The 18,080-nt window shown below is 36.1% G+C and overlaps 1 protein-coding gene across 1 annotated transcript in view; it reads right to left on the reverse strand.

Moving 5' to 3' along the window:
- The window catches only part of LOC310892852 (uncharacterized protein), a 228,173-nt gene that overhangs the window by 75,232 nt on the left and 134,861 nt on the right, over positions 1–18,080 (reverse strand). The window lies entirely within an intron of this gene.

Raw genomic sequence — 18,080 nt, forward strand, 5'->3', positions numbered from 1 at the left:
CTAATTTCCTATAAATATTCTTGTATGAAGCTTGGAAATAATGCAAAGTAGCATGAGAAGTATTAGTTTCCATAGAAAACCCAACAAAGTCCTGAGCAGGACAGGAGGCTTTATTTCAAACCCTTGATCTGAATCAGGCAAAGTAGGTATTACCCCTGTCAGCTCTGTCTCCCAGGGAAGTTGCCTAACTGCTAGACTGTAGGGTTTGAGAGAGGTACCAGACTATCACTTAATACTTCTGTGAGTGATTCCCAGAGTTCTTTTGTGATTCCAGAATCAAAGCATCTAGGAAAAATAAGTTTTATATTAATGACTTTAAATATTTATGATTTATGGAGTTTAGCAATCCCATAACCCTGACACCCTCTAGTAGGAGCAACAAATGGAAAATATGACTTATCACAATAGGCATTGTTATTGTTGCCAATCCAAGAGGATTATCTTCAAGTCTATGACAAATGAGCAAACAGAAGGTGGCAGCAATTAAAAGGAGCCTCGGAAGTAGGAAATAATGGAAGACCTGGGTAATGAAAGGGAAGTCACAAGAGAGGCAATTGGATTACACTGTCATTTCACTGAAAAAACTTCCAAACTAATTCTATCTCACTGATAGTTTTGAACCAATAAGAATTCCTTGTTCAGATGCCTTGTTTAGGATTTAGGACCCCCTAAACATTTAAAATTCACCCATCCTTATTGGTATTTTTTGGGGTATTTAAATTGATTGTTTTCCTGAGGCTGAAGTTTGCAAGCCAAAAATAACACAGTATGAAGCTTCTTTGTTCTGCTGGAGAAATTCCACATGTTGGGGTCCCCCACCTTTGTTTAGGTCTGGTTTAGTGCTGTCATTGCTATTCCTGCTGCTACACACACTCACACACACACAGACACAAAGCAAAATGTTTGAAATCAGCTTTTTGCAAGATAAACAAAGGTTGCAGTAGGCAATTGAGCCTTGTCCATGGACTTTGAGTGAGTAATTATGCAGCCAGTTATTCCTTCTAATTTGGACATCTCAGAAGGAACAGGGAGGAACTTCATTATGGTTTTCTTGTTCCAGAAGAGTAAGTCAGTTGCAACAGGCTCAGATCTGTTGATATCGGTGTTTCTGGCAATCAGGGCTTCAGGATTTTTGACATATCTTGCTGTTTTCTTTTTATTTTCTTTTATTTTTCAGACAGACATCAACATCACACTGACAGAGAAAACTGGTGAATGGAATTTGTCTGTGCATTCATTGCCTTTGTGAATTTCCAGCATTGCATCTGTCCACAAAGTCCGTAGGTTTCCTTATCATTGGTGGCCTGGCAAATATTTCACTGCACCGAGGTCAACATACTTGAAGATGTTATTTTTAAATTTCTCTACCTCCTAAACTAAGCAATGCTATAGAAAGAAAAGTTATTCCTACTATCTATTTATTTATTTATTTATTCCTTCAAGGGATATAGTGTTTGTCATAAATGTAGTGCAGGTTATAGGTGTATTAAATCTACATTATATGAAAAGTTGAAAGAAAGGTTTTTTATACAAAATTTTCACTCAAAAACAACAAAAACAATGAAATAACAACAAAAAAGAAATATTTCAGGTCTTCTTTAACAGGGAATTAAACATGTATCCAAGAAGATATCTAAAGGTGATAAGAGTTCATAACCGTAGCCGTATAGCTGTTTTTGGATCTCAGGATCTGAAGGCTCTTTGTTACTATTCTCCTGTCTCTAGAAGATGGGTAGGACTTTCCAATGAAGTTCCACAGCAGGATATGTCTGGTTTTGAGTGTCTGACCCTTCTGTTCAAAGAGTAAGGGGAGAAGTATCTCAAGGGATGTAGGAAATATGGTAGTGTGCAGGCTTTTCATAGACTTGTACTCTGAGTCCAAGTCAAGTTCATGACTTGAACATTCTGTTAATCCCTAAAGTATCTTTGCCCCTAGAAGACCTGTGAGAAGTTGTTACTGGATTAAGGGGACAAGCTCTTGTTTTATATTGCAGCTTCGGAGGCCTAATTACAACTAAATTCAATCTGAGCCAAGTCTTTAAAAACGGTGCATGAAATTTAAAGAGTCATAAGATATTAATATAAAGGGTGACTTGAAAGGCCATCTGTCCCTCCCAAGGCAGTAGGTAAATCTTGTCTACGATCTTCCCCATCATCAAGCATTTGCATTTCAAAAGAGAGCACCATAGTACCTACCATTTGTGAACGCTCTTCTCTTTCTGCTGCAGTGGCAGAGAAATTATGTAGGGAATTCTGATGAAACAACGACGAATTACATTCAGAATGCTGTTTCTTTACTGACTATATCTTTTTATGGCCAATATCAAGGCTGAGTTGCAAGTATACCCTGATGCAGAACCTTTACATGGTTATTATTATCTTCTTGCATTTTGCCTGACAAATTTGCTATGACCTTACAAACTAAGGCAGCTGTCTGTCATTTGTATTTCACATATCACCATCAATTTACATAGGACTAGGTAGCTTGCTCTTCTCCAGTTAGGAATAAATGAAAGACACAGCAAAATTCCTCTTGATTTATTCTTTGTAGAGTTGCTACTCCAGATGATAGTGATGATATGATTATTTCTTGTAAGCCATTAACTAGACATTCCAGGCTCATAAGTTTGTCTTTTGCTATCACATGATTTGGAATCAAGGCATGCTTCTTGTGCTGCTCTAGCAAATCATGTCTTTTGCGTGGGATGGGATACAGGAGGGTTAATATGGTAAAATCACTTTGTGAATGTTTAGCTATCTGTGTGAACCTGGTACTTTAAGGATTTTTTTTATAAATATATTTTAAATATATATATAAATATATATATTTATAATATATATAATATATAAATATATAATTTATAAATTTAAAATAAATATTATATATATATATTTTAAATATATTTTAAAAACAAGCAAAGTAAAAGGAACTGTCAATATCTCTAGGGCCACAAAGATGATACGGGGCCTGGAGCATCTTCCCTATGAAGAAAGGCTGAGAGACCTGGGTCTGTTCAGCCTGGAGAAAAGAAGACTGAGAGGGGATCTCATCAATGTGTATAAATACCTGAGGTGTGGGAGACAGAGGGATTTGGCCAGCCTCTTTTCAGTGGTTTGTGGGGACAGGACAAGGGGTAATGGCCACAAGATAGAGCACAGGAAGTTCCGCACCAACATGTGAAAGAACTTCTTCACGGTGAGGGTGACAGAGCACTGGGACAGGCTGCCCAGGGAGGTTGTGGGGTCTCCTTCTCTGGAGATATTCAAGGCCCGTCTGGACACCTACCTGGGCATCCTGCTCTAAGGAACCTGCTTTGGCAGGGGGGTTGGACCCGATAATCTTTCGAGGTCCCTTCCAACCCCTTCAATTCTGTGATTCTGTGATTCTGTGATCTTTAGAAACCTCTCATAAATTTTCTAAGCACAACAGCCATAAGCTGTCCTTCAGCTTAATGAATGAAAGAATAAAATCATGCCATGTCAGTAAATTTCATAAACATTTTATCTTTTCTTGAGGTGCATTTCTGAGAGATACAAGTTCTGTGCAAGTTCCAAGAAAAGGATGCATCTGATGAATATTTTGTCACATTCCCACATCCTCTAAAAAAACTTTACAACTTCACTGGAAAGTTCCACTATGATAACATACAGGATAGAATTGTTTGTGCTAGGAAAGACCAATACATCTCAGAGACTCTTCAACTTCATGCTGAAAAAAACGTTACAGCATATATCTGAAATAAGCAACTGAAATCCAAATAAACCCACAGGCAAAGTCTAAACAGCAGGCATTGATGTGAGCACCCACTGACTTCCCAAGCAGTCCAACAGAAATACCCAAAGTGCCTAGTTCAGATATACCTTTAGGCACCCACATGATGAATGACTGGCTGAGATCTCCATGTGTGGCAATGTCACAGAGGGTTTTAGATATGTGCTGCTCAGTGGGCCACCGCTAGTGGAACTGAGAGTGCCAACTGCAGGGCTCAACTGCTAACATTATTGTTATTGCTAATGAAACATTGAGGCTGCACTACATCAACAAAGCAATATAGAAATATGATAATTGTCTCTAGAGTTCTATAAAACGAACTAGTACAAGCCAAAAGTTCAGAATGTTTAACTGAAAGTAAGGGAGAAGTGAATATAAGCTTTCATTCCCTTAATATAATAAAGGGAAAATCCTAGGAGGTGGTGTTTTTAATTTTGTAAATCTTATTTAATCTTCCTAGGCCTACCCTTCATTTCCACAAATTAGAATTAAAGATAGTTAAAATTTGGATTTATCTTCATTTGTTTGAGGTGGATTGCTTTGTCTATGGCTAGGAAGGAATGTAAGACATAAAAGTGTGATGTTTCCCCAAATTTAAATGAAATATAGTGGATATACACATGGGTTTGTTGATTTTTAATTTAATATACGTGATTTTAGTACTGAAATCAGGTTTAGAATTTTAAAAAGTGTTCCCCCAGATACTTCTACAAGACAATGAAAAATCATTTACAAACAAAAAATAGTTCAAAATGAGCTTCAGAACTGAAAAAGGACACCTGGAAAGTGATAGACACTTATTGCCATGGCTATATAATTAAAACAGTCACAAAAGTAAAGATTTCTACATAAATTTATACTAAAGACTTTGTGATTTATTTGGCTTATGATTAAAATGCATTTCAACATCTCTGGAAAACTCAGTATAGAAATATCCTACAGAAGGAATGATAACTGCATACAAAATAATTGTAACAGTAGGTATATGCCTTTTATCCTGAATAAATCTAGATAGCTTTGCCAAATAAAAAGATAAATAAAGACAACACTCAGTATTAATCCCAAATAAGATCAAAATATAAATTTGGATAAGCTAAGTCCAATAGTCCATAGTAGAGTTTTTCTAGGACACACTAACTCTTGTAAAGAAAAGTCCTTGCTGATAACTTTAATTATCTGGTACTGAACTATATAGGAGATACAAAATAACATGTCCAGCTCTAGGCAGCTCTGGTCGCTAAAAACTACATGGGGTGAAATCACTCTTCAAAATCTCATGAGGAAGGAATCACCTAATATCCTATGTTTCCCAGATGCCTTAAATGGTGACTTTTTGCTCCCGGTTGCTGTTGGATTGTATGGATAGCAGCGTGCCACTTTTTCTCAAGAGCTTTCTCACAAAGTAAGACCTTTGTAATGAAATTGTATAGACTCATGAAAATTGTTTGTGTTTGGACGTGGGAATGATATTTTGGTAAGGGCAACAGATGTTGCACTTATAAGGGTAAAATGAACTTTGTACACATAAGAAAATAAAGATATGAGTTGAACTGAATTTCAGACAAACATGAATTAGATTCACTCTTTTAACTGAAATGGAGAGCAGCTAAGTCTGGAAAAAAAAATAAAGAGAAAGAAAAAGAAAAAAAATAAGGTTTGCCTCACAATATTAAATACCTTTTTTTACCGTTATGTTTCTCTTTCAGACAGACTTTCTCTTTTCTTCATGGCATAAATTGTACTTGGTGAGCCACCTTTAGAGTAAAGTTCTGGTGTGGCAAAACTTCCTACTAACAGACTAAATTTCTAAGCAATCTCAGCCTGCCCCAGTATTTCACTTCACAGGAAATCTGGAAACAATTGCTCAATTGTTCTTTTGCCTAAATTCCCTCCAATAAAATAAAATAAAATGATAAAATAAAATTCCAGAGTTCCTTTCCAAGTCATCCTCAGCTGCTCTGATGCCTTTTCCCATGAGTCTTGCCCTGCATTAGCTTCTGTCTGTCAGGGGTGAAGCTGTCTGGACTTTGCCATCAGCATGGTTAAACAGTAGTTCCTTCAAGCCATATTGGGAAGCATCACAAAGTCAAGCTTATGGTGTCTCAGCAGACAGATCTGCATCACCTTACCAGCCCTCAGTGTCTATTACTCTGCTGTAGGTTTCAATTGCACAGAGGAAAGATGCTGAATGATTACAGTCCAGTAAGAGCAGCTAATTAAATATTTACTTGGGAAATGTTTGCATGCAGTTCACCTCCAAGAAGATCTGATTTCACATACCTGTCATGTATATTCTCATCTGAATGAGCAGTTGACTTAAAGATAAAAATCCCCATGAAGCAAGAAAAGATTATGTCTGTACATCCAAAGACAAATTCATCACCTTGACTCTTGTAAACATTACTGGACTTTCCTGACATTTCTGGTTGACTAGAAATTTATTTTATTATACATTTAAAGACAACACTTATGTGCATTTTCTTTCAAAATGTTAATATCCAAAAAATGTTCTGTTAGTCAAAAGTCATTCACTTCATTCACTGTGTTGCTCTTTCATACTGTTTGAAATCAGTATTCAGTTCACAGTGTGGTATTTAATCATAATAGACTGAAACACAAAACCAGAGTAGATTAAAATATTGCTGTTTTCGAAGTTTAATAAGTCCTTCACACTTTCACATAAAAGTCCAAAATGTTTTCCTGTCCTTAAATAAAAATCTTCAATAAAATCCTAAACCTGCTAACTCTGTCTCTGAAAATAGCAGTGGCATAGAAACATTTATTAGATAGAAATCTTTGCAGGATGTGTTTCTAAGAAAGCTGGGATTAAATATACAGAGGGTAAATTATACTCCCTAAAACTCCTTTGAGGTCATGATTATGAGGCACTCTGTTCCCCAGGAATAAAAAGGAGATATTGCCTCCCTCAATGCTTTACTTGTCTAAAATATAAAAGGGTAATTTTGTTTTTTGATGACTTTTCAACCACACAATGGTTATATTAAGAAAACACAGATCTAGAAAAAATAGTTTCCACATTGGATTCACCACGGTACCCTGCTCTGCATAAATGAGGCTTTTGTGGAAAATGGAAAGTTTATAGCTTCGTTTGCCCTAGGGTGGTCATTCACCAGATGAAACCATCTCTGTCTAAATACGACCTCTGATTCCATGCTGTATGAAGTCAGTGACCATGGCACATGTGGGATTAGATGTTGACTTCTTTAACTGACCTGTGTTGAAGTGTTTGAAATTCAAATTTACATGGTTCTTCTCTGTAAATGCAGTTGAGGGGTTTCAGTTTGCAAGGTAGAAAGTGCAATAGTGACTCTGAAAACTGAAGATAAAAAATACTGTAAACAATGAAGCAGTTGGTTTGTAAGACAGAAAGTCAGCATTTCTTTAAATAACTGGTAGTCTCATAAATATTGATATTTTTTGAATCTTTCATAATATCAGGTGATTTATAAACATTCATTCAAAATTTACTATTCCTGGTTAGCATCTAAGTATATTACTAAGATTAGATGCTATAACGTACAATTCCTGTATTGCTTCTGAAGCAGGTTATGATCCTGCAGTCAGAACAGTTTATTGGTTTATATTTCTTAATATCGTGTTTTCATCATATTCTGATGATGTCTCATTCCTTTCCCAGTTATTGGCTAAGAGCAGGAGAACAGTGAAAATTAGCAGGCTGTGAACTATCAGATGTGGAACTGGCTGATGTGACCAGGACACTGGCGTGTAACAACAATGAAATTGTGGAGATGAAGGTCCCAAAGGGAGTGAGGAAGGCTGGAGCAGATTGGTTACCCTGGAATTCAGGCAAGAAAACTTTAGCTGAATCAGGGAACTGGTAGGCGGGATCCCATGGAAAGTATTTCAGAGGGGTAAAATTGCTCATAAAAGCTGATAGTCCATGACAGCGTAGTCCAAGAGCAAGAATGGTCTGTCCCAATACTCAGGAAAACAAGTAGATATATCAGGATACTGGTATAACTAAGCAGAGAGTTTATGATAGAGCAGCATACAGAAGGGGAACCAGGGACACACGAGGAATTTAGAAATACTGTTTTGACATGCAGGGTTGCTGTTAGGAAAGCGAAAGCTCACCTGGAGGAGCAGCAACAGCAACTGGAAAAGCTACTACTGCTGTTTTAGTGGGAATAAGCTGAACAAGTGGGATCTGTAGCTGGACAAAGTGATTATTTAGTGAGAGTTGAACACAGATTAGATTAAGGTACTTGATGCCTTCTGTGCCTCAGGCTTCATCAGCAAGTTCTCCTGGGCTTCTGCTTTGTCACAGGGGTCAGAGAAGTGGATTAAAAACAACTGTGGCTGACGGTCTGGTAAGGGAGAAATCACGGCACACGGAATTTTTGTGGATGGAAGGCACAGCACACAGAATTTTTGTGGATGGAAGGCACCTCTGTAGATGGTCTACTCCAATTTCCCTCCTCAAAGTATAGTCACCTACAGGAGGTTTCTTTGAGCAGCTGGATTTTGAATATCTACCAGGATAGAAATTCTGCAAACCTCTCTGGGCAACCTGTTCCAGTGTTTGAAAATCCTAACTGTGAAAAGAAAAAACAAAACAAACAAACAAACAAACAAAAAAAACACTTTTGTTTGTTTATTTTCCTGTATTTCAGTTGTGCTGATTGCTTCTTGCCCTGTCACTGGACATCACTGAAGAGAATCTGCCTCTGGCACTGGCATGAGTAGTCCAAGGAGGTTGTGAAACCTCTCTCTTTGGAGGTTTCAAACCCCAACTGGATGAAGCCTTGAGCAGCCTGGTCTGACCTCAGAGCATTTGTGACCTCTTGTGAGCAGGAGGCTGGACTGGAAATCTGCCCTTCCTCCCAGTCTGAGCTATCCTGTTTACCTACACTAAACAAAAGTTTCTCATCATTCAGCAGAATGGGTCAAACGCAGTTGCTGCAATAGTTATTGGGATAATTGCTTCATGCCTTCATCTGTGGCTTTCAGAGATTGTTTCCTGTTAGAGTCATTAAAGTTTCTGATTTTCTAGATGGGAATGATAGCTGGAATGACCTTTTAATGTGTTCAACTGACCTATTACTTTAAGTATTTCTGCAGTGATATAAGCATTTCCCCAATTACTTTTCCATCTCCCTGAGCTATATACAATATAACTATGTGCTTAATAGTATGAAAAATGTACCTATAACTTTTTAAGTGTGTTTTTTTTTGTTTGTATTAAATGCATTTTTATGATTCCATCATCTCCTTATACATTTCCCATTACATAGTATTTTGATATTTTGAAACCGTCTGAGAGGCTGCCCCTCATCTTAAATATTTTGTGGTACCTACAAGTCTTGCTTCCATAGCAGCAGTTTCTGATTTGGATAAAACATTAAAAATTCACTTTATTTTTTCCTCCTTCTAATGCTGCAGTATATATAGTTTGAAAAATACATGCTCTTTACTGTGCCCATGTGAAACCGCTGATGAAGGAAAATTAAATCAGAGTTTTACATTTTATTCTGCACTCGTACAAGTGAGTCTCACAGCCTAAATCTAACATCTTTGAAACTTTTGTCAGCTAGGGATTTTTTTGCATGCTGCTCAGTATTTACACTCTTCTCAGTAATGAAGACAAAGGTGTTTACAGTGTTGACACTTGGAGATTAATTTCAGAAGACCAGTTAGAGGATTAGGATTCAGAATACATACTCAGGTTACCACTCAACAGTATCATGCACTAACAGTCTGTGAACACCAACAACTTGATACATCCCATATCAAACACAAGATAACTTAACCTTCTTTCATTCACAGCTAAGATGCACTGATTTAGCCCTCTTGTCTTACATGGTCATCCAGAGATTAAAATGGACCAGAAGAGTCACCACAGAATGCATAAATAATAACTTCTTATGCAATAGTATCTAATTGTTTGGCATAGCAATTTGCAGAGAGCACAGCACTTAACTGTGTTCTTTCCTTTTCTGAACATGTGCACTAGATCCTGAGTGTGGAAGCTTTGAAAACATAATTTAGAGTTCTACTTATTTCATTAGCATGAAATCTCTTTGAATTAATTTGGTTTGACTTGGTTCATGGCAATCTGACAGGTCACAGCTTTCATTTATAGTAATGGCAGTCTGTCTCCTCCATTTTGTGTGCCTTGTGCTAGAATTTTCACTACTCTTTATGACAGAATTTGACTAGTCACTAGTAGGTAATACAAATAGTTCACATGTGCACACAAAATCACATGTAAATTATATTAATGTAAACAAACAAAAATCCCTATGATTCAAATAAGAAAAATGTAAACAGCCTTGAAAATTATGTATGGGACATTTCCCAATTAGGATATGATCAATGGTGTGGTAAACCCTTCCTCCTCATAGGCCAAACTCAGTAACATGTTTTGTTCATTGTTGTCTTTCAATGATGAAATGGATGAAAATAGTTCAAGAGAACATTTATGTAACACCATGTCTTCTGAACACTGTCAGTTTGTTCCCCCCAATTTATAAACTGTAATTCTGACATGCACATGCAGATTGTGGGCACAATGATTCATCGGTGCAAGGATGAAGAATGAATCATCTCAAAATGATCATAGAGGAGGTGGATACAGTGGTACAGGAGGGCACACCAAAGGCAGCATGCTGTACCATCTGAAAAACATGTTCAGGAATGATTGAAGTGCTCTTAGATGCAGTCTTTCTGTGAGGATTAAAATAGAGCGGTGTGATTTCTCTGCAAATCTACCCTGTACAAAAATATATTCCACAAATAAAACCAAATGTTAAGTGCAGAAAAGGCTCTGGGACTTTACTTCCATTTCTACTCTCCATATTAATCTCAGTTTTATATAAAGGGGTGTTTGGAATTTCATCCATGTTGTCCAGTAGTCTCACCTTGTACCAAGCTGAACATTGCCATCTAACTTCCCTCTCTTGTATCTAGTGATGACCTTATAGTATTATATTCAGAGAAGCCTGAAAAAGAAATCACTTTCATGTATACACACCTCTTCTCTTACTTGTATTTGTCAATCCCTAGAAAGGAAAAGTAAGGTAATGAGTCTGTTCTTGTGATGTGTTGTTAGTATATGTTCACTTAACCTAACTGCCTGTATTACTGTATAATCATTTCTATGAATTTCTTGTTTTCATTTTAACTCTCTAAAGAAAAGCTGATCTATGCCCTTAAAAGTGACAGATATACTAAATATATCTATATATACTAAATGCCACTGTATTTATATATTCATCCACAAAGACATTTATCATTCACATCACTTTTGAGGACTGGGGTCAACTTTCATGATATACAATTAAGATACAAATTAAGCGGACAGTAATAATATGGGGATTGACCATGAGAAATGAACCAATTATTAATTTTTTTTTTCTCTGGGTCAGGTCTGTATTAAGCAGATTTACTTCTGATTTTTTGTACTGTGGCTATTCAAGATGCCGACATGGAATTCCTCAAAATCAGGAGAATAAAGATAAATACTACTTGCTCCAGCAATACAAAACAAAAGGAACTCTGCTTAATTCAAGTTAAAACAACAAATCTTTTCCTATCATAATAGTCTGATGCTTCCTGAGAGAGTTCTTTTTCTGTTTTATCACAGTACTTCATGAAATAAGAAACTTCCAGAACAATGCCAGTATTGGGCAACCAGGAATTTAGACTCCTTGTGGAAACAGCTGTGCCCATTACTGATCCTGCCAATTGTTCTGGGGTGAGATGTGAAACAAAAAGAAAGTGTGTTAGTCAGTTAGTTATTGTCTTACAAGGGATGATAGCTTCTCCCAACAACCAACACCACGTTATCTAGGCAGCAGGGGATACATATTATTTGGTCCATTTTTAACTTGTGACTGTACTGCATGCAATTAAGAATAGAGAAATAGAAACTTTCACCTTGATATTTCATATAAAGGTTTGAGGCAGCAACTTAGTATATATTTTCTCATTGAAAGTGAGAGAAATACTTGTCAAAAATGGAAGAGATAAACCAATGGATAAATTTTTCTTTATTACTTCATTTTTATTTTTATTTTTACAAGCCTAAACTGTAATAGCTTGTACAGCTCCAGCTGAGTCTGTCTTGGCTGCTGTTCTTACCCTCCATGACTGGGTACTTTTATTTCCTCTAGCCTTCTTTCAGAACTGCACTACAGCAATGAGTACAGCAAATCAAAATGCTTTACAGTGTAATTTTTTCAGAAAATACCAATTTATCTGTACTGAAATATTGTTGAGATTTCTCAAGGATTTCTGAAGGTGAGATATCCCAACATAACTAAAAAGGCTACGACAATGATAAGTGATGCCCAAGTCAAAGTCCTTACTTCAATTCTAACTTGCAATCAGGATTTAAATTTCACACTCCCTAGTATTAGGCAAGTACTATACACATGTAATGTGTCTGAAGTGGAGATATTTTGTGCTCTCTTTCACTGTAAAAGTTCAGTTTAATTCACTGACAGAAACAAGTAATGGATTTTTTCAAAGCAATAGCTGAATTTTCTGGGCAGCAGTATTGTTGAACAGTGAGAGCAACCAGAAGAGTCTGCACAGCCCAGCTTGAGAGCAGCTTTGCAGAGTCTTACCTAGGCACATTCATGCCCACCGGCTGCCTGTTTCATCCTGTCCCACATATGGAGGTATGGTTGTGATGGGGCACAGATACTTGACAGCAGGCTAGAAAAGGAAAAAAAAAAAAGTGCATTTCTATGAAATTTTAATTCAGTCTTTCAATTATGCACTCATGGGTTTAACCAATTTTTTTTTTATTTTTTTTTTCCAACTGCAGAAATTCAAGATATAATGGATCACTAATATAGGAAGAATAGCCAATAAATTCACCTTTAAACAAATAAATGTAAAAGAACAGAGATTAACCTGAAAAAGATGCTTTAAAGGAAACTGTTTATTTTGATTGTATTTATCTTTACATTTGCTCTCTCTCTCTTAAAGGACCGTTTCATTGTACTTATACCTACACTGTGCAGGGAGAAGGGGTAGGGGAAACATGGGAACTGAAATTCTCGTCTGAGTCATATGTGAACTTTGCCTTTCAAAAGTATTAAGATCATTTTGCCTAATCTCTCGGATACTTAAAAAGGATTATAAAAACATTGCTTACATACTCATAACTTTAAAGAAGTTTACATTGTTGTTGTTGTTTTTTTTTTTTTAATTTAAAAAAGTATATTAATTAGTCAGCTACCACCTATAATCACATTTATAGAGTTTTCCAGCCCTAAATATTGTATAGTCTCTTTGTCCGAGCACAAAAGATGGAGGAATAGGGCAAAAACAGTGAAAACAAAGCACCACCAAGAATGTTTGGTGCCTTAAATTCAGAGAAAAATTGCCTGTTCACTTCCTTGAGACAAGGATTTCAACTAGAAACCTCCCCCCCCCCCAACCCCTCACCCCCCCCCAAATATCTATCATGTACCAATAGAAAATGCACATTTATCATATCCATTTGTGAGAACAGTAGTTTCAAATCCAGTCATTTGGATATTTCTACAACATATTAAAATGAATTATATCTAATACTCCAGAAGTACAATAAAATAGAACCAAATAATTTCAATCTGATAATTTTGAGCACAGCTTATTAATCTTATTCATTGTTTAAGTATGCCTTCACTTAATAACTGTATGGTTAACCAGTCTTTTCTTCTCTCCTTCCCCATCCGCAGGGCTGCTGTATTTACCCCATAAAGGGCCAGACTGTTGAATACACATAGATTATGTTAAATAGTGAGAAAAATGTTTTAGTGATTATCCAGCTTCTCAGATGCCACAATTATCCTAAGGATTCCACAGCTGCTTCATGTTTCCAGTTACAGCTACTGAAGAAGAAAACATTGTATTTGATTTTTAGTTTATTTTTAAAAGCGTGGTAGATTATACTCAATTGAAAGGCCAGTCACAAACCTCAGGTTAAATACCAAAGTGAAGAATCAAAGACAAATCTTTTTGTCTAACTTGACATAAAAATCAAGTAATTGGGAAAAGAAAGAATGCAAACATTAATAGAGGACTCAGTGATCGGTTTTGTAGCAAACTTAATTTCCAGACATGACCTGACTTGCTCAGTTGTTGAGTGAAAAATCAATGACTGGAAACTGGGCCGATCCAGAGAAGCACAGCTGTCAGCATCACATCCCTCTCCTGCTGCTTTACTTGTTCCCTTTTTTGAATCCCTTTACTAGCTTCTAAATTCCTTCTGTATCCATTTCAAGTTACTTATTCCTTGCACATCTTGCAACTATCCTCTATGTCTTTTTTTTTATTATTTTATTTTAGTTTTGGCCTCCTTCTGAATATTTTTATTTTCTGTATGTAAACAAAGAGATGTATAAAGTCCAATCCTCATAATCCTTATTTGCGAGACCTCTCTTTGCCTGCAAAACTCCTAGTTTTGGGTCTACCTTTATGTCAGTCTGCAAAATTTCCCCATATATCAAACTGTCAGGAAGAGGCAACAGCATTTTACAGTGGTCAAACAAACTGAAGACAGCCTTGTTTGCACTGAGTCAAAGTACATATTGGGTTGAGTCCTGTTTTTAAAAGAAGTGGGTAGGTTGTTTCTTGGGAGTGAAATTCCCTAGAAATGGACGGCTGAGAAATCACCCCGGGAAATGTTTTACATACAGTTATTTCTGTACTGAGATTTGGACCAAATCAGACAAAATGCATTTCCATGTATTCCCATGAGAACCAAAATCTCAATAATGCCTTCAGGCTTTCCCAGGTGGGAAATGCTGCACTAGATGATAGTGGTATAACTGGAATAATCCATGGTGTCCCAGCTTGACTGTGTTCCTACAACCTTTCCTAAACTTCCTGTGGACTGCAGTGGGCTCAGAAGCTGTACAGTGATTTGTATTTTCATGCCAATCAATGTTCATCAAGCCTCAGATGCCACACCATGTGAAGGGGAAGCAGTGAGGCAGTTTGGTTGTATTTATCATTGTGTGGACACAACAAGAAGCCCTCAGGCTGAATGCAGGGTTTCCAGGGATCAGAAAGCTGCTTCACTCCGCTGCATTGAATAAATGGGCTGGGGCAGATGTGAGGTCTTGCACTGTCTTTTAAATGGAGACTACACTGCAGAGTCAATATTGTGCACTTCCTTACTTTCCTGTCAACCTTCCAAAAAACAGATTGTTTTATACTCTGTTACTGCAGTGGGCCAGGTCTACAGCTTGATCTCTACGTCTCCATTCTTGTTGTTACTTTTGTTATTATTATTTTTAATTTATTTTATTTTATAACTCTGTGATATCATGTCTTTAAGAATATTCATGTTTTGGCATCTCAGTATGAGCTATGTTTCTAGGCTCCCACTACAGTTAACCTACTATAGTTAATACTGTCAATGCACTCTGGAAAGTGATTCAGTTCACCCTTGAATAGACACCCAGTTGTAGTCAACTGAATTGCTCTAGGCTCCATTGACTGTTAATTAGATCTCCATCATCTGTAACGGGAGTTTAGTCACCTAATGCACGTGTAGACATGTACATTGAAATATCCAAACCTGCAAGCTGATTTCATCCCATTAGGATCCTTATGGAATCAATGGAGGGAAACGAGCTATACTGTGGTGCAATTAGTTTTATCTTAAGATACATATCTAAAATATGGTCAGATGAATCCTACCCCAGGACTGTGGAAATTTTTTGTCAAGTTAGCACTTTTTAGAGCTTGTTACTTTTAAATGTAGTTTAGAAGATTCACTGCAAACATTTTCAGAGCTGGAATTCTTTGTGGGCAAAAGATATATCGGAACTATATCTAGGGCAGCTAATACTTTCCCATTACCTTTAGCTGAATGCACAGTTTGTTCTGATATAATTCTGAAGGCTAGTTCTGTCGTAAGCTCACTTGAACACATCCTGAACCAATATAAAATATATTCCCATTTCATATTTTAATTAGCACAAATAATTGTTCTTCGAATTGCCAATCTCACTACTAAAGAGCCTTTAATAAGAAGATACAGGCTGTTCCAATCTGGTTCACTCTTCCACAGTAAAATCCTCAAGGTTGATTTTCAATTAAATTTTCTGTTAACAATTATGAGGCTTTCTGAATCAATTGATTTTGCTTTTCTGTCCCAAGGTTAGAAGTTCATTGTGCTTCTCTCCACCATTTTCCGTCCCTGCAGAAAGCACAACAGTGAAGTAAAAGACTCAATCAAATAAGGTTAATAGATTTTCAAATTCGAAAGAACATTATGATCTTTAATAGCCAGACTTCCTAAATAACACAGACCATAGAAGCATACCCAGAAATTCCTGCATTCAATCTACAAGGTCTCTTTAAATTTTATCAAATTCATTAGAAAGTCATCCAGTCTTGATTTACAGACTTCAAGAGAGACAGAATCCAGTATATGTTCTGTTCTATAGGTAAATTACCCTGAATGGTTAAAATGTGTACCGTACAGCTTTCCTCAAGTTTTGATATCCCATTTCACGGTAAGCAGAGCTATCAGGAATCACTTCCCAGGTCGTTACGTATAGATCAGGAGCAAATCACTTCTTAATCTCATTTTGAAGGAGGTGCATTGATCTTTTTTGATATTTTTTTTTCTTTTCTTTTCTTTTCTTTTCTTTTCTTTTCTTTTCTTTTCTTTTCTTTTCTTTTCTTTTCTTTTCTTTTCTTTTCTTTTCTTTTCTTTTCTTTTCTTTTCTTTTCTTTTCTTTTCTTTTCTTTTCTTTTCTTTTCTTTTCTTTTCTTTTCTTTTCTTTTCTTTTCTTTTCTTTTCTTTTTTCTTTTCTTTTCTTCTTTTCTTCTTTTCTCTTTCTCTTTCTCTTTCTCTTTCTCTTTCTCTTTCTCTTTCTCTTTCTCTTTCTCTTTCCCTTTCCCTTTTCCTTTCCCTTTCCCTTTCCCTTTCCCTTTCCCTTTCCCTTTCCCTTTCCCTTTTTTCTCTTTCTTTCTCTTTCTCTTTCTCTTTCTCTTTCTCTTTCTCTTTCTCTTTCTCTTTCTCTTTCTCTTTCTCTTTCTCTTTCTCTTTCTCTTTCTCTTTCTCTTTCTCTTTCTCTTTCCCTTTCCCTTTCCCTTTCCCTTTCCCTTTCCCTTTCCCTTTCCCTTTCCCTTTCTCTCTCTCTCTCTTTCTCTTTCTTTCTCTTTCTCTTTCTCTTTCTCTTTCTCTTTCTCTTTCTCTTTCTCTTTCTCTTTCTCTTTCTCTTTCTCTTTCTCTTTCTCTTTCTCTTTCTCTTTCTCTTTCTCTTTCTCTTTCTCTTTCTCTTTCTCTTTCTCTTTCTCTTTCTCTTTCTCTTTCTCTTTCTCTTTCTCTTTCTTATATGCACATCAGAAGGAAACCCAGGATTTTTATTAATGTATGCAGAGGTGATATTTCCCATCTACATCTGCTTAATACTCTGCAGTTTTAAGCTTTTAATTCAAGAATAAGATTTGCTTTCTTAATTATAGTGGTATACTGACAGATAATTTCCCATAGGTTATCTGTCAGTAAAGCTAAGTTCTTTGTAGTGTCATTATATTCCCCTGCCAACAGCTTATATTCTTAGACATATGGAGTTAAACTTATATCTGGAAATTATTATGTTGTCTGGTGGAGATTATCTTAACAAGTAATGCAGATCATTCTGTACAACTAGTCTGTCATCATTATTATTTACCAGTACAAAAAGTTAAAAACTGTACCACTGATTTTTATTATTATTATTATTATTTTTGTTCTGGAAAGTTTAAGCAGCTATGAAGCAAAACTCAGAGTTTTGTGGCAAGATTTTATCTTAGCTATTATGTTGTATTGGCAAAATGTTTTCAGTTTTTTATTTAACAAGCTTTTATCCAGTTTTAACAATCTACTTTGATTTCTACTTTGATTTGAAATTCTTATTTTAACCACTGTGATACTGAAGATTAAGTAAGGTGTCTTGCCAAAGTCTATTATACTTACTGAGCTATTTTTTGTCAGCCAAAATTTTTGTATCATGTTTGTTTGGCAGAGATAAATAAAAGTTACATAAAACTTTTTTTTTTTAATTATTTTAAATTTATATGAATGCCTTCCATATAGGACAATCAAGCTTTGAATGCACTTATAACTGTAGGACACCAGAAACAAAAACAAAAAACAAACAAACAAACAAAGAAACAAAAAAGACTGATTTTGAACATAAGAGAAAAATCAACGGAATATTCACTGAAAAGAGCAAGTCAGCCATCTATAGCTTCAGTATATTTGGGAGGTAAATGTCAATTTCAGACAATGGATACATTAGAAAAAAAAATGTGCCATCTGACTAAA

Source organism: Anser anser, assembly GCF_964211835.1.
Source record: "Anser anser genome assembly, chromosome: 1".
NCBI lineage: Eukaryota > Metazoa > Chordata > Aves > Anseriformes > Anatidae > Anser > Anser anser.